Source organism: Lithobates pipiens, unplaced genomic scaffold (genome assembly GCF_037356315.1).
Source record: "Lithobates pipiens isolate NorthernLeopardFrog02 unplaced genomic scaffold, aLitPip1_a1.2 Scaffold_8, whole genome shotgun sequence".
Taxonomy (NCBI): domain Eukaryota; kingdom Metazoa; phylum Chordata; class Amphibia; order Anura; family Ranidae; genus Lithobates; species Lithobates pipiens.
Window position 1 is genome coordinate 61,008,240 of NW_027507903.1, and position 23,252 is coordinate 61,031,491.

Sequence of the window (23,252 nt, forward strand, 5' to 3'; positions counted from 1 at the left end):
GTCACCTGTGACACTAATACAGCGATCAGAAAAACGATCGCTTAGTGACACTGGTGACGGGGTGATCACGGGGTTAAACCTTTATTAGGAGGGTAACCTAGACCTAAAGGGGGCTAACCCTAACTGCCCTAACAGTTATTGCAGTCCCAAATGACACCAATGCAATAATCAATAAAAAAAAACTGCAATTGGTGTCACTGTGACAGGGGGGTGAAAAGTGTGCCTAGTGTTCTACTGTAATGTGTTGGTGCAACTAACTGTGATCTTCTCTCCTCTGTGCCGGATCGAAAAAGACTGACACGAGGAGAGATTATATCACTTCCGCTGCTTCTGTTTACATTACAGGAGCAGAGGAAGCATTCCATTTGTCAGGAGCGATCGTAAGGGGATGTCCATGAATGAATGGCCTCCCCCTCATCTCGGATCACTCCTGAATGGATTCCAACCGCTGAAGGCACTAGGAGGGGCCCGATCGGGCCCCCCACCCGTGGGCAGGCATGGACGTACAGGTACGCCAATATGCCTGCCCGTGCCATTCTGCCGACGGACATCGTGCAGTGGTCGGCAACTGGTTAAAAATCTATACAGGTTACTTGTTCATAGTTACAGAGGGCGTCTAGCATTAGAATTATTGCTCTTACTCTGACGTTCGCGGTGATACCTCGCGTGTGGCTCGAACACCATTTACATATGCGTGCGTGACTTGTGTATGGGTTCTGTGAGTGAGCACGGAGGGATGGGGCGCTTTAAAAAGAAAAACATAATTGTTTCATGGTTTTTATTTTTACACTGTCCCTTTCAGTTTTATTTTTTTAATCACTTTATTCCTAATACAAGGAATCTAAACATCCCTTGTAATAGAAATAAGGATGATCGGTCCTCTTTATGAAGAGATCCGAGGTCAAAAAGACCCCAAATTTCACCTTTTACCTTTTAAAAGCAAAAGTGGTTGAGCTGTTGCTTTGAAAATAAAATAATTGTAAATGTCATGACGTCACTCCAGTCCTCCAAGGCCATAGAGGTGATCAGAGACGATACGATGTGGTCTCTCTTCATCTGTGACCAGCTGGCTGACCATTGGGCGCATCGGTAGAACCGGTAAGCCTGAGAAACACCAGCAGCAGGGGGAAATTTCCCCTCCCATTGCTTCCAGCGGCTAATGAACTACTCAGATCATATTCCTGAGAAAGCCAGCCACCGGCTGCAAATAAAATACCAGGATTATGACTGATAGCTTCAGGCATAACCCTGGTAAACCACTTGCATGCTGCAATGTGTATATATATGTATTGTGGTCAGCAAGTGGGTAATCAGCACTCTGGTCAGTATATTCCATGTGTCATCCTGAATACTCATACACATGTCTACACACACAAATTACTAACCCCCCTGAAAAAAAGTGCCAGATAATCTTGGTGAATTTTCTATCAGAATATTAGATTATTATAGAATATAGTTTGTAGGTTTTCATGGAAAATCCTGGGAGGTGGAGGAATGTGACACTGATACTGAGGAGGACGTCTGTACATCTGTGCGGAGGATACACATGCACTATATACCCTATACTGGTATCAGGAAGATCCAGCATAACCTCCTCAGTCCTGTGTGCACAGAGCCTTAATGGTGTTCACACACTTGAATAGATCACTGTGTTTTTTTTTTTTTTTTTTTCCAGTCGATCGCTAATCATTTGAGGTGATTGGATTTGGATAAATAGTTGGAAGATCTGATCATAAATTATCAATCGAGGGTTAACCACTTCCATACCGGGCAGGGCTGTCTTTTCGCATTGACCACTGGTTAATTAGAGCGCAGGGAACAGAACAGCTGTCATTTCATTAGCTGTGTGTTCCCCCAACATGCGCCATCATATACAGCCCCTCCCCCTTGTCCGAACACTTTGATGGACGGATCATCAGTCCCGATCACTGATTTTTGTTGGAAGTACCAATAAATATAGCCTTATTGATAATTTGCATTTTTATTCTCGTGCCTGATTGTGTATACAGGGTCCCAGTGCACTGTGTTGCCCGGGGGGCCTATAATGCTCTTAAAACGGCACTGCTACCGGGCCAATTCTGGCATTTCTTTCCTACATGTAAAAATCATAATTTTTTTACTAGAAAATTACTCAGAAACCCCAAATATTATATTTTTTCTAGTCATCTTTCAGGAAGGCATAACCTGAGAGATAACTGGTCCACCTGACAGGAAACACAATCACACACAAGGTTAAAAGGCCCCTCCCTGAATATCTGGTTGGAGTCTGAGACAACGATTGGGGAGCGGGACAGCCCTGTTGGGTTATCAACCTAATCTATCCAGTAGACAACTCCTCTGGTAAGCTCTCTCTAGGGTAGCATTTGGGATGCCTGAGTATCCGGTTGACGCCCACTTGTAGATCTCTGTTGGTAGACTGCCTATAGTGCATCACTACGCTTAGTGTTAATTACTGGGACTTACATTGCTCCTGTCAATTTTAGCAGCAAGCTATGGGGTTTAGTTGTTGTATGTTCTTTGGGTTAGGCTGATAGTTTTTTAGGTCTTCTGCCTTACCTGTTGTGTTGTATTGTTTGAGCCGGGGAATGCCCCGAGGCTATGTTCTGTACTTTTTCTTTTAAAACGAATAAAAAGAATTTATAAAAAAAAAAGGCCCCTCCCTTCCCCCTGTACCTCAGTTTTTGATTGTGTTTCCCGGTGTCTTGTCATATAACTTCCTCCATCCGATAGTGTCCGCTGCGTACTGCGCATGCGCAGTACACAGCAGCACAGATTCCGAAAATTGCAGAGGATGAACGGCGCCTGCGCCGTGAGTCCAGGTTCTATCCCCACTAGCCAAGTGGACATAGAGTAGGAATAAAAAAGAGCCGAGCGCAGCGAGGCCGAGCCCGAAGCGTGGCGAGCGAAGCTCGCCCGTGAGGGGCCCTCTAATATTCACAACCCTATGTCCGCTTGGATGGTGGGGCTACCACCTCCACTCACAGCGCAGGCGCCGTTCAGCTTCGGAGATTTTCCGAAGCTTCGTCTGCTCCGTACTGCGCATGCGCAGTACGGGGCGGACACTATTTCATGGCCGGACACTATATGGCAGAACACCGGCAGTGAAACGTTTGTTTTCAGACAGACCTGAGGCTTGTAGCGGATGGTCCCCCCGAGGGCTGGACGCCAAAACCGGGGAGGGTGGCAGGTCCAGCCAGGGCTTAGTTCCTTCTCAGGGGGGGTCCCCAATGGATGGGGGAGAGGAGTTCCCCGGCAAAGGAGTCTCTCCTGGGTACAGAGGGGTATCCCGGAACTCCTGTGAGCTAATTCCTCTTACCTTTTTTCTTTCCACCCAGTCAGGTACAGGGGTGTTTAAGGAAGCAGAGTCTGGGCAGAGGTCATGGCCGCGGAGGAAGAGTGGGCCTGGGTGTGGCAAGTGAAATTTAACTCCGCTTTCCAAAAAAAATTGGGATTAATCACAGTTCATTGATTCAGCATTGAAGGAGACAATTACTTTTTTATATTGGCCCAGGCAGGTTTGAATGGCTTTTTCCCTTAATAAATGAAATTATAATTTAAAACTGCATCTTGGATTTACTTGGTTTATCTTTGTGCAATATTTCCATTTTTGTATGGTCTGAATTTAAGTGTGAGAAATATGTGCAAAAAAAAATACTGCATGGGTTTAATTCTCATTAGTCTAGGGGTAGAGGATTAAGGTATAAATACCTAAAGGGATAGGTTCACCTTTTTATTAAAAAATAATAAATGCACATATGTTTGCCGGTGCATTTATTATTTTTGAAAACCGAAGAATTCAAAGTATTGTGCCCGCCATCAGCAGACTGTGGATGAAGTGTGAGGCTTCTGCAGACACTGCCAACAGCTCTGTGCCCATACCTCTATATGGCTGTCATTACATTAGGCAGTGTGAATGAACTACAGGCATGCTGATCAGTGTGCTTACAGTTCATTTAATCGCTTCAGCCCCGGAAGGTTTTATCTCCTTCCTGACCAGGCCATTTTTTTGCGATACAGCACTGTGTTGCTTTAACTGACAATTGCGCGGTCATGTAACAAAAAAAATCCAAAAACCGTATATTGATTGGTTTGCTCTCTGCCTACCACCATCACCTGTAAACACAGAAGTCACCTACAGTGGAGGTACTAGAGCCAGCTGAGTGCTTCAGCTTAATACAGCAACAAAAGATAAGTGGACAATGGTGGAGCTTTTAAGGAAGGGGGGTTGCATGGAGAGATGAGAGCTGAAGATGGGTGAAAGTGGAATGTGCATGGAGGATGCAGAGTTAAGCGACTGTGGAAGAAGGCTGAACTCTACACTCCTTTTTGTAGTGATCCCCAAACTGCACTCTGTATGTAATGCACTTCTGGTGTTTAATACCAATTGTTTAATGATCATATAGTATTGCAATCAGTTCAGGAAAGACACCATTGTATCCTGGATCCAATCATTCTTTGTATGGGCAGTGCTAGGAAAGGCAGATTTCTGATTGTTAATCCCTCTATGGATCAGTAATATTGGGATATAGGGAGGAAAATTGACTAAACAGAGCTGACACTTTTTCTCTTCTCTGCAGTGACCTAAAACCTGAAAACATCCATATAGATGAGCATGGTCATGGGAAAATCGCAGACTTTGGTCTATCTGTCACCAACATTAGAACCACAAAAGTGACTAGAATGCAGAACATCCGGTTATATTGCATCAGAGGTAAGTAAAAAAAAAAGTCATCTGCTGGACCAAAGTGCCCATACTTCGGGCAATTATTAACCTGATTAGGCCTTAATTTGAACCTCTATATAAAGGAGTAATTAACTAGATTAGAGGTGAATTAAAGAGAATTTATATAGAAAGGAAACATTCAGTCTGGCCTTTTCCAGTCTCAGCTGAGGGCCCCATCTGACATTGGAGACAGCCTAGTGACACAGTCCCAGTGGGACAAGAAAAGTAGACATTTAGGCTAAGCCAATGAGTCGGTGTTCTTTGCAAAAGCAATTTGTCGCTTTGTTCCTAATCTCTCTAATTTTCTTGCAGGTCTATGGTGGTCCATATAACGGAATGGCAGATTATTTCTCTCTGGGAGTAATTCTTTTTACATGGCTTTCTATTACCCCCCCCATTCTTCGATGGCGAGGACAATAAAAGGGTGAAGAAATCCATACTCCAGAATAAGCCACATTATCCAGGAAAGACCGACCTTAACCTCCTTGACTTACTGGCAAAGGTAAGTAGTGACACAGTCCCAGTGGGACAAGAAAAGTAGACATTTAGGCTAAGCCAATGAGTCAGTGTTCTTTGCAAAAGCAATTTGTCGTTTTGTTCCTAATCTCTCTAATTTTTTTGCACGTCTATGGTGGTCCATATAACGGAATGGCAGATTATTTCTCTCTGGGAGTAATTCTTTTTACATGGCTTTCGATTACCCCCCATTCTTCGATGGCGAGGAGGATGAAGAAATCCAGGATAAGCCACATCCACTCCATGATCTTGAAATGCTCTCCACTTATGAACGAGCATTCTTTATAGTTAGCAGTTTTAAGCCATTACTGTCATCTTATGTTTCTCTATTTTCTTTTCCCCCACAGCACCTATGCAAAGACCCGGAGACCCGCAAAAAGGATATTGAAAAGATAAAAAGACCACCAATTCTTCAATGGAATAAATTGACAAGAGAAGGATGTGAAGAAGGGGACATATAAAAGACTTTCAGAAGTGAGTTTGCACAATTCTAATAGTGAAAATTCATATCCTTGTTTATGCTCAATGGTGCCTGGTATTGGACATCTCACAATTGTATGGACTTGGATGCATAGGCATTTCTTCTTAATATTAGTCGATCTAACTGCTCTTTTTCTTTATCAGAAAGCCGAAATCATACAAATAAAGCGAATGGAGCCAGAAGAAATGACAGATGAAGAAAAGGCTATTACAGATGAGGACCAGAAGTTGTTCATCGGCTTTTCTTTTATCAGCGACAAATAGAGGGGAAAATGAAAGACCCCATAAATGTCCTCTCATCCAGTGTTGACTTATTGGAAGAAAAAACGGGAGATGACCCCAAAAAGAATGCTAAAGGCACAGCTAAACACACTGCCGTTAAAACTGTAAATGTACCCAGGTAAAAACAAGACTAACATTTATTTACTAACATGCACTGACCTACACAAACAGAGGACGTCCAGATTTACATAAACTGACTGGTCCATGCTTTAGAGGTACACAAAAAACAACCGAATTAGGAGAGAGTAGATTTCACACACAGATTATAGGATGAGGCCTACTACAAACATACATCCAACATTAGAAAAATGATGACTAGCATCCAGTAGGGTAGCTTAGTGTAGTTTAGTGTAGGTCCTGCCCTAGAAGAGTCTACCTTTCCGTGATGGGCAGGCTTGGAATCTCTTGGTCAAAAGTGTGTCAGTGAATGGGAGAGAGGATCACTAGATCTTCACTTCTGGCCAATTGATTTTACCAAAGGACTCTTGGTTTAATCAGAGTATATATAGTTGCAAAAGGAAGAAATGTATATGGGTCCATAATTCTACTTTCAAAAACACAATAAAAATGTGGTATATTTACATTTGAATTGCTTCCTCTATTCCTTTCCTTTATTTAATCGTTTCATGACTGTTGATCGACTTTTATTCACACGCGTCTGAAAGATGCAAGGAGAGCCGATCGGCTGGTCTCCCGACAAGGGGTCTGTGCTGATTCAGTGCAGCCCCCCCCCCTCGGATCCTGCCCAGCACCACCATCGTGCCCCCAGGACCACCAGGATAGCCATTTACACTGGACAAGCTATGCCCCTAGACCTGCAGGGAAATAAAAATCCATGCCAAGGCAGCTGCCAATCAGTGCCCACTCACAATGCCTACCAGTGCTGCGTATCAATGCCCATCAGTGCCGCCTATAAGCACCCATCGGTGCCACCTCATTGGTGTTGCCTTATCAGTGCCACCTTAGTGCCCATCAGTGAAGGAGAAAACTTAATTATTTACAAAATTTTATAACAAAAACAAAGCTTTTTTTTTTCAAAAATGTTGTTCTTTTTTTTTATTTGTTTAGCAAAAAATAAAAACCGCAGCGGTGATCAAATACCACCAAAAGAGCGCCATTTGTGGGAACAAAACTATAAAAATAATTTTTTGGGTACAGTGTTGTATGACCGTGCAATTATCATTTAAACAGCCACAGTGCAGAAAACTGAAAATTGGCTTGGGCAGGAAGGGGGGTAAGTGCCTGGTATTGAAGTGGTTAAATCCTATAATGAAACATTCCCCTTAGCTAGGAAAAGATAAGTTCTCAGGGAATTTTATATTCATTTTGAATTAATTTTATATTCCTACACATTCCCCTCAAAAAATATATAGGAAATTCTTTCCTGTTATCCAGGGCTAGCGGATCTGCTCTATTCAGAAGAAGTGTTTTTCTGCCTTTTCAATCTATACTTTAGTATTAAGCCTTTCTCTAGTCTCCAATATAATTGTAAAATTCTCCTTTGCTTCTTAAAGTGACTGTAAAGTTTTACATTTTTTTTCATGACAATAATAAACATGATATACTTATCTGCTTTGTGTAATGGTTTTGCACAGAGCAGCCCTGATCCTGCTCTTCTCAGGTCCCCTGTCGGTGCTCCTGGCTCCCCCCCTTGCCTGCACACTTGTGCATGCTCGATCCGGAGCCTCACTGCCTTTGTCTATTGTGTAAAAACTTCTGCACTTGGTGACTATTAAATTATTTAATTTTCTTTTTTATAATTTTAGTCAAGTCAAAAATATATTACTCTGGTTCGGTCATATTACTATATTTACAAAAAACTTTTTTTTTTTTCACAATGCTTTTGGGAGATAGGGGGTTGGGGCCTTGGATCATGCTGGTAGGGCAGTTGATGGTGTAAGGCCGCGTACACACGCGGGGACTGTTCGCCCAACTTTGTCCGTCAAACAGTTTCGGCAAACAGTCCGCTCAAAATTAGCATGGACGGACATGGCCACACACGACGGACGAACAGTTTGCTGAAACCGTGCGCGATGACGTGAACGGCACGTACGACGGGACGAAAAATACGACGTCCTATACACTGCATTATAACTTTCGGCGTGTAAATCCTTTCTGAGCATGCGCGGAACTTAGTTTGACGAACAAGCCTACACACGAGGGGACTGTTCGCTGAAACAAGGTTTCAGCGGACAGTTTTTCGGAATTTCCGAAAAACCTTGTTCAGCGGACTGTTCGCTGAAACTGTCCGCTGAAAGCCCACACACGAGCGGACTGTTTGCCGAAACACTGTTCAGCGGACAAAGTTGGGCGAACAGTCCCCGCGTGTGTACGCGGCCTTAGTAGAGCAATGGACAGTGTCAGAATTTTTAAATTTTAATTTTTTCAATTTTTTTTTTTTTTTGTAATTGTTTTCAAACTGCTTCTAGGGAAGCAGGGGCAGTTGACAGTTTCAGTCCATTCATTTTATTTTTATTTTTTACAAATTTATTTTGTTTTATTTTTTGTTTGCAATGCCATTGGGGGGAGAGGGTTGGGGCAGTGGATTGTATCAGTAGGGCAGTGAACGGTATCAGTAGAGCAGTGGATGATGTCAGTATTTTATTTTTAATGTTTTTTTTTTTAACCATTTTATTCTATTTTTTTGTAATTTTTTTAAATGCTTTTATTGGGGAGTTTTTTTTTCTTCATTATTTTATTGACAATTTTTTATTTTTTTAGATTTTTGTTTTCTTTATATACATCATATATAAATAATGTGTGATTAAGGGTCTGATGTGGGCGCCACGCAGGTGCTGCTCCCGGGATGCAGCGCCGATGAGATGAGCTCCCCACCCCCTCCCTACACTCTGTCTGTCTGTCTGCTCTGTTTAGCCTATGCCCGGGGGTGGAGTGGTGGAGTGGGGTGCCGGCCGTAACGAGAGCGGCGGTGAACGTGGGTAGGGCACCCCCCCCCCGTGGGAATAAAACTGCATACCGGTACAGCGGCTCAATGTGGAGGAGACCGGCCGTTCCAGGAGGAGTGTCAGAGCGTCCGGGGTTTCTAAATATAAGGCTCTGGAACCCCTAAAGCCAGTGGAGGATATTGTTTCCTCTCCCTCTAGCCCAGGGCCAGATTAACGTAGGGGCTTTTGGAGCTGCAGCTCCAGGCCTCTACCTTAATATAGGCCCAGCAGGGACGGACTGACCATTTGGATACTGCACTGCATGAGAGGCTCCTTGTACCTCCTGCAGCAAGGGGAATCTGAAAGTCAGGGGTGATCGGTGTGGCAGGCAATCACAAGCACCATCACCACGACACCATCACCACTCCCTCTATGACTCTCCATGAAGCAGCTGAAAGCCACTCCACCTACTCTAGAGGGAGATCGGTGCTTGTAATTGCGCCCCTCTCGTACTGATCACCCAAGACTGTCCATTAGATTCCCCCTGCTCTGGGCCCCCCCCCCCCCCGTGTATGCAGTACTGACACCTTCCACTGCTCCATTCTCCCAAAAAAGTATTGTGAAACAAATGTAAAAAATATAAAAAAAAAAAAACTACAACAAATAATAATAATAAATGAAGAAAATAATTAAAAAAAATAATAAATAATTAAAAAAATTAAGGGCTCATTCACATGGGTTCTCTTGCGCATACAGTGTGAATTTTTCATTTTATTTATTTCCATAAAAAGGCCCATCAAAATCCTCAGCACCAGGCCCATGATACTCTTAATCTGGCCCTGCTCTAGCCTCCCTCACCCTCACCCTAAGTAAAGCAGCGTGCAGGTAAAAGATCATCTTACCAGGGCTGGGGTGAGTACGCTGGAAAATGGGGAAGACACCTGATGGGTAAGCTATGTATTAGCTATAGTGAAGTGAAGCTATGCCCTCAAGTGTATGTGAGATGTCTCCTTGCTCCCTCTAGTGGTCTTACTGGAGATTGTTTGGATTTCTATTGAAGTAAAACTAAACTAAACTATAGAACCGTTGGTTAAAGTGGGAAAAAAAACTTCTCTCTTACATATCCCCCTGCATCTGGTTATACCAAATGAAGGAAAAGATATTGGCATTTATTGATATTCTGTTTTTGCATATATTTTGATATACTTTGGGGTACGCTGAGGCTGATGGTGATATCCAGGGATCATTTTTCTGGTGTTCCGGATACTGATTAGGGCGGTGAATGCCATAGGATATACTACATAGAGACACAGCATGGGCTGAAAATAAAGTTGCGCAAGGCATCTGGCATATAATTTGAGTTGCTAACACCTATGGACGTGCTGAGTTTCTAACACCTATGGACGTGCTCTGATGTACATATCAGTACAAAGGGACCGCTCTTCATGCATTCCCAGTATGGTCTGGAAGACCAGGAGAATCGCAGCAGGAGGAAAATTTTGAGGATCAGAGGCCTTCCAGACATATTAGGGGAGGATTTACAAGACAAAATGGATATAATTTTCTCGCCGTTACTAGGGAAGGTTGAAATAACTAAAATTAAATGAGAGAATACATAGGATCAAAAAACCCAGCAGAGATGCCAGCTGAAATACCCAGAGATGTGATCGTAAGATTTCACAATTATAAGGACAAAGATGATTTGTATGAACCTAAAGACAACCCCAGCTAAATATGATGAGTCTCTCTTACCGATTTTTTTCCGATTTAGCACCAGTAACACTCAGAAGGAAAAAATTGTTGAAACCCCTACTGGAAGTATTAAAAAAACAACATACAGTACTCTTGGGGATTCCCTGCTTGCCTTATTGGTAAGAAAGGGCCGATCGGCGATCTTTAAGATTTCCAGAAGATATGGAAGCAGTCTGCAATAAATTGGATATAGTGTCAGTAGAGATTACTGGTTGGTGGGAAGTACAGGCAAAAACATCAAACATCTCGGCCCAACAACATTGGCATTTGATAGATAGAACAAAGAAAACCTCCAAGAAACCAGAAAAAAGTTGAGGGGAAGAGGATGGGCTGGACTGATGAGTGGGGGGAGGGTGATGGGGTGGAGCTGCAGGAGGGGAAGTGGTGGGGAGGGACACCCCAAATAGGGGGCAGAGGCTTGCTGAGGCCCCACAGACGGAGCTCAACCTCTCGGGGGAACATTGAGAACAGGAAGATCTATGGAGACCAAGGATCCCAGAGCCTTTTGCAAGGCAAATTCCCCCATAGGATGTGGGTTCGGGTGGGGGAGGGATGGTGTGAGGGCGAGGGTGGGGGGGTTTGGGGTGGGGAGCCACCCTCCCAAGGTTTAGCCAATATATAGGAAAGGGGCAACAGTGGCCCGAGTCTACCAAGACCTGGAAATAGCACAGGAAGCAAGGGGTCGGAGGGATGCTTTAATTTAGATGTCCACACTAAAGGTGGTGTCATATAATGTTCGGGGGCTTAATCTAAAAGAGCCAACATCTTAAGAGAAATGGAACATATAAACGCAGATATAATTTTACTTCAGGTAACCCATTTTGCGCAGGACTCCAGTCTGAGGATTTGTTCCAGTGAGTACCCGTATTAGTTCTATGGGGACTCCCCAACTAAACGTGCTAAGGGAGTCGCTATAGGATTTTCGAGACTCGTAAGGTTTGTACCCGAGGAAAGAAGGGAGGACCCGGAAGGGCGCTACTTATTTCTAAGGGGAAGAATAAATGAAGTATTCAATAGCAAACATTTATGGACCCAATAGAAACCCAGTTGGGTTTTTCCTGGGAATAATGGAACAGTTTATGGAGTTTAAAAGAGGTTGGGCCTTGTTGGCTGCAGACTTTCATTTTAGTATGGATCCGGGAGTGGATAGCACGTCCCGGGCACAGTGGTCTGAGAAAGAGCAGCGGAAACTATTGAAAAAGACGCTCACCAACTTCAATTGATGGATGTGTGGAGAATACAACGTGCAAAAATAGGGAACTGCTCATCCCACTCTGCTGTGCACGGGACGTCCTCTAGGATTGATTTTTTTTTTTTTTTTTAGAACATAAGATGCTGAATACAGTGAAGAGTTCAGACATAGAGATTGGTGTTTTTTTTTTTTTTTTCAGATCATGCCCCAGTATCAATAGAATTGAAGATAGGGGAACGAAAGGGGGCTAACAGGTGGAGACTGAATGAAGCACTGCTCCAAGATACAGAGGTTGTTGAAAGGATAAAAAGAGAATTGGAATGGTACTTTACAACAAATACTAGTAGCACCACCTCGGAAGCCACGGTATGGGAGGCTCATAAGGCCTACATTAGGGGGATTCTGATTGCTATAGAAACCGCAAAAAAGGGCGATTATAGAGAAAAGGGAAGGGTTATATAAGGAAATTTACACCCTCAGAGCCAAAAAATCTTAGGAGCCAATAGGGTAGAACAGGATATTATTATAAAGAAAGAGCAACTAAAAGAAATGATTGAACAAGAAAATCGAGATCTTTATCATCAGTTTAAGAAAGAGGTGTCGATGGGGGGATATGTAAATGCCTTGCTAAAATGTTATAAAAGAAAAATGGTGCTAACTTTATTGAAAGTATACAAATGGGGAAAGGGTCTTTTCTACCCCAGAGATTGCCCAGGCTTTTCAAGAACACTACGAGAATCTATATTCAATAACCCAAAAATATTCCTCGGATACTGTTAAAAAGAGATTAGATAATATCAGAGCCTTCTTAAATGGATGTGACCTTAAAAAATATACCCAGATAAAACCAGCCCCCTGGAAAACCGTATAACGGAAATAGAAACACTTAAAATTTTAAGAGTCTGCGACCGGGAAAAGTCACGGCCCAGAGTGGAATAGGCGTAGATTATTAAATACGACGGGAAGCACTTGAGGCTGAGATCACTATTATCCCCAAGGAAGGAAAAGACCCCTCTTTGTGCTCTAGTTACCGGCCCATCTCTCTACTGAATGCTGATGTAAAATTGTTTGCAAAGATCCTAGCTAACCGAATGAAGTCGGTAATAAAAGATCTAGTGCATACGGACCAAGTGGTATTTGTGCCTGGCAGGGAGAGTAGGGATAACGGCATTAGAACCCTTTTGGTTATACACAAACTATAGACAGTAGTAGCCCTGGGGATCGACTCTCTTTCAGATGCCCAGAAAGCGTTTGACAGAGTAGACTGGGGATTCATGCAAAGCTCTCTGGAGGTATTTGGGGTTGGCCCTAAGATAAGTTGGATATATGTCCTATATAAACCTCCTACAGCGAGGGTTAAAATAAATGGGTCTCTATCGCAGCCCTTTGGAATGTTTAACGGGACTCAGCAGGGCTGCCCCTTGTCCCCTTTACTATTTATTTTAACAAAAAAACCTTTGTTGGCTAGGATAAGATCGAACCCCGATATTACAGGATTACAGATCGACAATGACGCACATAAAATAGCGGCATATGCCAATGACATTTTGTTCTCTAGACCTATAACAACCCTTCCCAAATGAATGTTCATCTTAAAAATGTATGGCGAAGTTTCAAATTTTAAGATGAATCCTTCAAAATCAGAAATTTTTAATATAAATGTTGCCCCAAAGGATTTTCCCATTTATCTGGAGGGACAATGAAATCAAGTATCTGGAGGTTAAAATAACATCTACATACGATACGACGTACCAACAAAATTTTATTCCATTAATGAACGACATTAAAACCGAGTTAAATATTATTGCCTCCAGGCAAAGATCCTGGATTAACAGGATAAATTGTCTGAAGATAATACTACCTAAAATATTATATAAAATTCAAATGATTCCAATCCCGATCCCTGAATTATACTTTAAAAAATAAAATGTGTTATTCCGCAGGTTTATTTGGAAACCTAAAAAGCCACGAAAAAGTCTGGGAATTCTTTCTAGAGATAAGACGCAAGAAGGCCTGGGGGTGCCCGATATTAAAACGTATTACTTTTCAATTTTATTGGCACGCGTGGTAGAATGGGTAAAAGATGATGAAGAAAAAAGTTGGGTTAAGTTAGAAAATGGGATTAGCAAAGTCCCTTTGGGTAAAGTGATATGGATTCCACCACATTTCAGAGAATTAGATGGACACACACACGATCACTAGCTATCGCAACGTGGGATAGGGTTCACAAAAACGTATGGGATTATAATTCCCCACTTACACCTTTATGCGACAATGATTATTTTGCACTGGGGAAACAAAGTTTTCAGGGTGGGTAGTTTAACCACTTCAGCCCTGGACCATTTTGCTGGCCAAAGACCAGACCACTTTTTGCGATTTAACTGACTTAACTTTAACTTTCCCACAAATAGAGCTTTCTTTTGGTGGTATTTGATCACCCTTGCGGTTTTTTTATTTTTTGCGCTATAAACAGAAATAGAGCATCAATTTTGAAAAAAAGCATTATTTTTTACTTTTTGTTATAATAAATATCCCCCAAAAATATATTAAAACATTTTTTTCCCTCAGTTTAGGCCGATACGTATTCTACATATCTTTGGTGAAAAAAATTGCAATAAGCAGTTATTGATTGTTTTGCGCAAAAGTTATAGCGTTTACAAAATAGGGGATAGTTTTATGGCATTTTTATTAATTTATTTTTTTACTAGTAATGGCGGCGATCAGTGATTTTTATTGTGACTGCGACATTATGGCGGACACATCGGACATTTTTGACAAATTTTTGGGACCATTGTCATTTATACAGCAATCAATGCTATATAAATGCAGTGATTCTTGTGTAAATGACACTGGCAGTGAAGGGGTTAACCAGTGGGTGACAGTGTAGGGGTTAAGTGCCCCTAACTGTTGGGGGCTGGGCTTTCATTTTGTGAACACTGATCTCTGCTCCAATCACATGGAGCAGAGATCAGCGTCACTAGTTGCTAGGCAGCCGCCCGTGAGACGATCGCGGGTATGCCCGCGGCGATAGAGTCCGCGGCGACCGGACTCACGGGGGTCCCAACCAGCACGTGAGCACACCACCGGCGGCACGCTCTCGATGGCAGGGTGGCATTAGAGATTGGACGTACCTGTACGCCAATATGCCTGCCCGTGCCATTCTGCCGACGTACATCGGCGTGCGCTGGTCAGGAACTGGTTAAGAACAAGGACGCACAATTAAGAGGTATTACAAGTAAAGGTAAAATATGTACGTTTCAGGAATTTAGGATTAAAAAAGTGGTGTTAGATATAAATTGGTGGAGGTATGCACAGTTGAAACACTTTGTGGAATCCCTCCCCTATCCGATCAGGTCGGCAGACAGCCTGCTTCTATTTGAGCGGCTGTGTGTGGCGACTGACAGAAGGAGAGGGATCTCGAAGATTAAAAAATCTTGATGGGATTTAAAATATCTGAACCCCCTCCATATATTAAAAAATGGGATGAAGAGTTTAGGACAGGTAGTACAGAGGCAGAAGTGTATAAAATATTAAGGATGCCGCATGCGATTTCACCAGATTGTAGTTTATTGGAAATGAACTACAAATGTATGGCTCTGTGGTATTTAACCCCAGATAAATTACACTATTTTCAAAGAGAGGTCTCTAATTTATGCTGGCAGGGATGTTCAGAAATACGATCTATGATCCACATTTGGTGGACATGCCCTAAAATCAAAGAATTTTGGAAAGAGGTAATATTAACAATTGAAGAAATTACGGGCTTAAAAATACCAGAAGAGCCAAGGGCGTGCTTGCTTCACGGAGCTACATTGTCCATTAACCCCTTCCCGCCGAGCGTACGCAGATGTGCGTACTCGGCTTCCGGGGGGTATACCGGGATGATGCCCGCACCTGCAGGCATCATCCCGGTACCGTTGTGTTCAGCAGGCGATTGGCTATCCAGGCATAGCAACCGATGCGGCTAAAAGCCGCTCGGCTGTTATGCCGGAGGAGCGGGAGGCTTCGTTCCAGTCTCCTCATAGTAAACACGGAAGCAACGTCATGACGTCACTTCCCGTTTACTCGGCTGCAGATGGAGCCGGTTTTAAAAAGATATACGGACTTTAGAATCGCCATTTTCGGCGATCTGAATACATTGAAGTGTAAAGGAGGGGTGGGGGGTCTTTTAGACCCCCGATCCCTCCATAAAGAGTACCTGTCACCACCTATTACTGTCACAAGCGATGTTTACATTCCTTGTAACAGCAATAAAAGTGATAATTTTTTTTTTTTAAACAATTTAGTCATTTTAAAATAAAATAAATAAAAAAATAATTTTTTTTTTTTTAAAGCGCCCGCCGTCCCCGCGAGCTTGCGAAGCAAAGAAAACGCATACGGAAGTCGCGCCCGCGTATGTAAGCGGTGTTCAAATAACACATGTGAGGTATCGCCGCGATCGTCAGAGCGAGAGCAATAATTCCAGTACTAGACCTCTGTAACGCTAACCTGGTAACCGTAAAAAAAATGTAAAGCGTTGCCTATTGAGATTTTTAGGTACCGTACTTTGTCGTCAATCCACAAGTGCGAGCAATTATAAAGTGTGACATGTTTGGTATCTATTTACTCGGCATAACATTATCTTTCACCTTATGCAAAAAATTGGGCTAATTTTACTGTTTTGTTTTTTTTTATTCATGAAAGTGTCCCTTTTCCCAAAAAGTTGCGTTTAAAACACCGCTGCGTAAATACCGTGTGAGATAAAATATTGCAACAATCGCCGTTTTTATTCTCTAGAGTCTCTGCTAAAAATATATATATATATATATATATATATATATATATATATATAATGTTTGGGGGTTCCAAGTAATTTTCTAGCAAAAAATATGGATTTTAACTTGGAGAATCCAAATGCCAAAAATAGGCTTAGTCATGAAAGGGTTAAACAATATAGGAAAACACCAATACCTTGTATACTAAATGCAGCAAAGAGTTTAATTCCTCAGATGTGGAAAAATCCAGAGTCCCTATTTGAAAAGCTGGATCTGTAAAATTAATAAAATTTACAACCTTGAGTATTTAGGGTTTAGTAGAGAAATAGGTGAAGTGGAGTTTGTAAAGAGATGGAAAGACTGGGAAAAATACAAGCAATCAGCGAGATACGCCGAAAGGATGGCTGCAGCAGCATAACATGACTCAGGGCCGAATGGGTAGGACCTTAGATATTTGGAGAGACCTAGGGTGGCTTGCGGGTGGGGGGAATTGAAATGGGTTGCTTGGGATAATATTTTGTAAACATATGTATATTGTGAGAGGACCTGTTAGCAAGGGGCAATATGGGAAAAAAACTAAAAACACCACATTGATTCAAGTCTCTCTAAAAGGTTCACTGATGTGGCAAAAAAGAAAAAAAAAATGTGTGATTGTACAACACTATAAAATATGTGAGCGATATATATACACGTATAGTAGTAATATGTGATTGCGATAAATAAAGTTTATTTTTTTCAAAAGTTAGAAAAACAAAATTCAGGAGCTTGTTGCCAGGTAACAGGTGACTGATGTCAGTGGGAACCTGGGCTACAAATAGCAGGCTGTAGAGTGGCAGGCAGACAGAAAGAAGCAGCATTTGAAGAGTACACATCGATTATTTTTGTGTCCCATTATAGTTAGCTGTCACCTCAATAGATTGTGGAGATATTATATCATATTGTCAGAATGTTTATACCGAAATAATAAAATAGTATTGTAATTATGAAAATATGCAAATCTTTGATTTGGGTGATTTACAATCTTCTAACAAAACAAGAAATTTAAGTTTGTTTATCCATGCTATTTTGAAGACGAGTGATACAAATTATGTTGCTTAACCACTTCCCGCCCTCCCTAAAGCCGAATGACGGCTATAGAGCGGGCGCTCTCGCCCGGGAGGCCGTCCCTGGACGTCCTGGTGTTTACTTTCGCAATGCGTTCCGCCGCGGGCGTGCATCGGAGAAGTTTTGTGTTTGCCGTGTCCCCCGGAGACAGGCAAACACAGATCGCTGTAAAGGCCCAATCACAGCGGCCGTGTACAGCGCGATCGGCATGTCCAATATGAGATGATCTCATATGTAAACATATGAGATCATCTCTCAGCGCCGCTCTCCCTCACACAGACAGCGTGTGAGAGGGGAAAGATGAACGGCTGCAGCGGCCGTAAGTGAAAAAAAAAGTGCCATCCTCCCCCAGTGCTACCTGTTAGTGCTATCTGTCCCCAGTGCCACCTGTTGTCAGTGCCATTTGTCCCTAGTGCCACCTGTCAGTGTCACGTGCCATTTGTTGTCAGTGTCACGTGTCATCAATCGTCAGTATTAGTGCCATCTGTCATCAGTGCCACGTATAAGTGTCATTGCCATGTATCAGTGCCACCTGTCATCAGTGTCACGTGTCATTGTCCTGGTGCTCCAGGGCCTTCAAAAGTGTAATAGGTAGTCAACAAGTTAGATGTGTAATTTATGCTCCTAGAACACCTGATGGCTCTCCCTGCATGTTGGGCCTCTCTATGTGGCCAGGCTGTGAAAAAGTCCCACACATGTGGTATTGTAATACTTAGGAGGAGTAGCAGAATTTTTGGGGGGTGTCATTTGTGGTATACACATGCCATATGAGAAAAATAACCTATTACAATGACAATTTTGTGGAAAAAAAAAATAAAAAAATAAAAAATCTTAATTTTGCAAAGACTTGTGGGAAAAAAATGACAACATCAAAAAGCTCACCATTCCTCTTACTAAATACCTTGGAATGTCTACTTTCCAAAAAGGGGTCATTTGGGGGGTATTTGTACTTTCCTGACTTGTTCGGGTCACAGGAAGTGAGATAGGCCACCAGTACATCAGATGTGATCAATTTTGTATGATTCGCACCACAGCTTGTAGACTCTCTAACTTTCACAAAGACCAAATAATATCCACTAATTTGGGGTTATTTTTACCAAAGATATGTAGCAGTATAAATTGTGGCCAACATTTATGAAGAAAAATAAATAATTTGCATAATTTTGTCACAGTAACCAAGAAATATGCATTTTTTTTTTTTCAAAATTTTCGGTCTTTTTTTCATTTATAGCGCAAAAAATAAAAACCCCAGAGGTGATCAAATACCACCAAAAGAAAGCTCTATTTGTGGGAAAAAAGGAAAAAAATTCATTTGGGTACAGTGTTGCATGACTGAGTAATTGTCATTCAAAGTGTGAGAGCACCAAAAGCTGAAAACTGGTCTGGGCAGGAAGGGTGCTTAAGTGCCCAGTAAGCAAGTGGTTAAAACATATTTATTTACTAAAACAAATACAGTGCAAATAATATCAGGTATATTTCATGATAAAACAAATAAATGGATATACAAATGTATACTTCTACATATCAGATGATGATACAGATAATTTACATTTCTGTTCAAGCTCTATAACAAAATACCACATTTCAATTCTTGAATGATACTTGTATATTTAAGACTTGGAACTTGTGAATGGCTTCTGTGACTTCACGGGCTTATGTAAACAATCTGTTATCTTAAATTATATGATCCTTCTCAAACAGATCTCCTAACACTCTTAAATGTGCACAAACAAAATTATATCGTACACAGCTTGATAATTTGATCAAGTCTTCTGTTAAATTTAGAGTATTTTAAAACGCATATCACGACAAAACCATTGTGCAGACTTTGGACTTAGCTTTGTAATGACAGACAACTAATGCGTATGTCTATTAATTGGTGTATAATTATATCATACTGCAGTAGACATAACACAACTCCAAATGCTAGTCTGTCATCTTGAGAAGCATCAGTTAGGCGATGAGTCCCCCAGAGGGACCTCTTCCAACTTCCCTACATTCCTTCAGCTACCTTTCTTCCCATCAGACTCCAGATCTCTGGTCTGTAGCAACTTTTATGTAACCCTAAAAGTGGGTGTGTATTTGTCTCATTGTCAAATGATGATGATGTTTTTGTTACTATGGTAACCATGTATGGGTGGCCATTTTATAATATATAAAACGAACTTGGGTTCTGCAGCAGGACAATGATCCTAAACACACCAGCAAGTCCACCACCGAATGGCTGAAGAAAAACAAAATGAAGACTTTGGAGTGGCCTAGCCAAAGTCCTGACCTGAATCCTATTGAGATGTTGTGGTATGACCTTAAAAAGGCCGTTCATGCTCGAAAACCCTCTAATGTAACTGAATTAGGACAATTCTGCAAAGATGAGTGGGCCAAAATTCCTCCAGGACGCTGTAAAAGCCTCATTGCACGTTATCGCAAACGCTTGGTTGCAGTTGTTGCTGCTAAGGGTGGCCCAACCAGTTATTAGGTTTAGGGGGCAATCACTTTTTCACACAGGGCCATGATGGTTTGGATTTTTTTTCACCTTTAATAATAAACACCTTCATTTACAAATTGCATTTTGTGTTTACTTGTGTTGTCCTTGACTATTGTTTAAATTGGTTTGATGTTCCGAAACACTTAAGTGTGACAAACATGCAAAGGAACAGGAAATGAGGAAGGGGGCAAACACTTTTTCACACCACTGTATGTGGGCGGGTTTATAAATGAATAACTAACACATATATACTATGAACATATTATGAAAGAAAAACATTATTTAAGATATACATTATGAGAGGAATTGTGAATAAGCCCTCTGGTTTCTGTGGCTCATTCTAAAATACCAATTAGGTCTGTAATCTGTAAGTCTGTACCAATTCCCCTTATTTTGATTAAGTGTTCAATTTATGGTCTGGGAAGGTGGTACAGACAATACTTATACAACCTCCATGTAAGACAGAAAAACAATGTCTTCTTTAACCACTTACAGCCCGGACCATTTTGCTGGTCAAAGACCAGACCACTTTTGCGATTCGGCACTGTGTCGCTTTAACTGACAATTGCGCGGCCGTGCGACGTGGCTCCCAAACAAAATTGATGTTCTTTTTTCCCCACAAATAGAGCTTTCTTTTGGTGGTATTTGATCACCTCTGCGTTTTTTATTTCTTGTGCTATAAACAAAAATAGAGCGACAATTTTGAAAAAAACGCATTATTTTTTACTTTTTGTTATAATAAATATCCCCCAAAAATATATAAAAAAACATTTTTTTCCCTCAGTTTAGGCCGATACGTATTCTTCTACATATTTTTGGTAAAAAAAATTGCAATAAGCGATTGATTGCTTTGCGCAAAAGTTATAGCGTTTACAAAATAGGGATAGTATTATGGCATTTTTATTAATAATTTTTTATTTTTTTACTAGTAATGGCGGCGATCAGCGATTTTTTATTGTGACTGCGACATTGTGGCGGACACATCGGACATTTTTGACACATTTTTGGGACCATTGTCATTTATACAGTAATCACTGCTATATAAATGCAGTGATTCCTGTGTAAATGACACTGGCAGTGAAAGGGTTAACCAGTGGATGGCAGTGTAGGGGTTTAGTGTTCCTAGGGGTGTGTTACTAACTGTGGGGGGGTTGGGCTTTAATTTAGTGAACACTGATCTCTGCTCCAATCACATGGAGCAGAGATCAGCGTCACTAGTTGCTAGGCAGAATGGAGAAATGCTGTTTACAACGGCATTAATTCATTCGGCCGCTCCGTGAGACGATCGCGGGTATGCCCGCAGCGATCGAGTCCGCGGGTCCCGCGACCGGACTCACGGGGGTCCCGACCAGCGCAGGAGCGCTCCGCCGCCGGCGCGCTCCCGATGGCAGGGCGGCAAATTTAAAGGGACGTACAGGTACGCCCATTTGCCTGCCCGTGCCATTCTGCCAACGTACATCGGCGTGCGCTGGTCGGCAAGTGGTTAAAAGACCGTGAACTCAAATTAACCTCTAAAAAAACAACTCTTTAACAAGATGGCTTTGGTTCTGCTCAAAGCATCCATGAAAATATACATAATAGAAACCTATGAAAAATTATACAATATGCGACTATATATATATATATATATATATATATATATATTTATCTTGTACAGGACGCCAAGGTTGGGTCCTGGACGGGTGCTATGTAGCACCTATATTCGGGTTGTGGTCCCTTTAAGGGAATCCTGGTAGGCCTCAGGGGGACCAATTCCGGGGATAGTTTTTAGGAGAGGACTGACTCGCGGTCCTCTCTATATTAAGAGAGATAGTTGGGACCTGGAATTTGGGGGGCTCTGAAGTGACATTTGGGTGGGAAAGAGCCTCCCTCCCTGACCACAGGGATTCGGCACACAGGGGGTAAAAGGCCTCCATGAAGACAGCCCATAAGACAGGAAGTAGTAGAGAGGTGGTGGTGAGGAGGAGAAGGAGATTAACACCTGTCTGAGGAGCTGTCTTGCAGTTTTGGAGGCTGCAAAAGATCTCTGTAAGGAGAGCTATTATCCCCAAACTTTATATATATATATATATATATATATATATATATATATATATATATATATATATATATATATATATTCTTTTAACCCCAAATGTTCTGACAAATCCCCCCACGTTTCTTAGAATTCTGATGAACAGCCTTGGACATCCTAAGAAACGTGTCTACAGAAATATCATAGTTGTTTAAAAGATATGGCCCTATTATTAATTTTCACTATATGTGAAGGATGTTTTTCTTTCTTCATCCTTATGATAAAGAAATGTTCTGGTATGACTTGGATCTTCCTTGATGGATTCAAGTCTTTATGAAAACAAAATTAACCGTTGCAGTGGTGGTGTACCCCCACTTGTCAAATGTAATAAAACGAAACTGGTAAACCAGTAATTGAAGAAACTCTTCAGCGAATTCCCCCTGGTATTGCTACAAGTTGAAAATGGGATATATTATCCCTCCTTTCAATGGATATTCTGGGATTCGAGCACACAAGGGACTTGTGCAACAAATCTTTCTTTCCGGCAGTGCGAATCCTAGAGCGTCTTGCTTCATGACTCCTGATGAAGGATTCGGTTTGGTGATGAGTTCCATCCTGTACTGGGCATCACGGTTTAACATCATGCAAACGATCGCCGTGTCTTTTGGTAGTCATCTTCATCTTTACCAATCAATGATCTGGTCTGGATGGTGGTGTGGTGATAGTTTCACTCCAGAACTGGACGCCACGGATTAACATCATCCATACAATGGCTGTCTTTTAGCACTTCACTTCGCCTTTACCAATCAACGATCGAGTCTGGATTGTCAATCTTTTTTCTATTTAAGTAAATAGTATGAATACATATTCTTATTAATTAATATTTACATTTTCTAACTATGCTATATATATATTAGGGCTGAAACAACTAATCGATTAATCGACAACTAATAGATTAATTTCAAAATTGATTACTATTTTCATAATCGATTAATCGGCCAGTAACATAATGGGGTTAAAGAAAAAACTAAAATGAGCCCCTTATAGTACAACAATATAATCACT

General features: G+C 41.6%; 1 long non-coding RNA gene across 1 annotated transcript in view; it reads left to right on the forward strand.

Annotated features, from left to right (window-relative positions):
* Positions 1 to 5,219, forward strand: part of LOC143964245 (uncharacterized) — a 38,638-nt gene extending 33,419 nt beyond the window's left edge. The window contains exons 2-3 of the long non-coding RNA XR_013271104.1: positions 4,578 to 4,711; positions 5,036 to 5,219. This is a non-coding gene — a long non-coding RNA (uncharacterized LOC143964245). The remainder of the gene's footprint in view (positions 1 to 4,577; positions 4,712 to 5,035) is intronic.
* Positions 5,220 to 23,252: the final 18,033 nt, after the last annotated feature.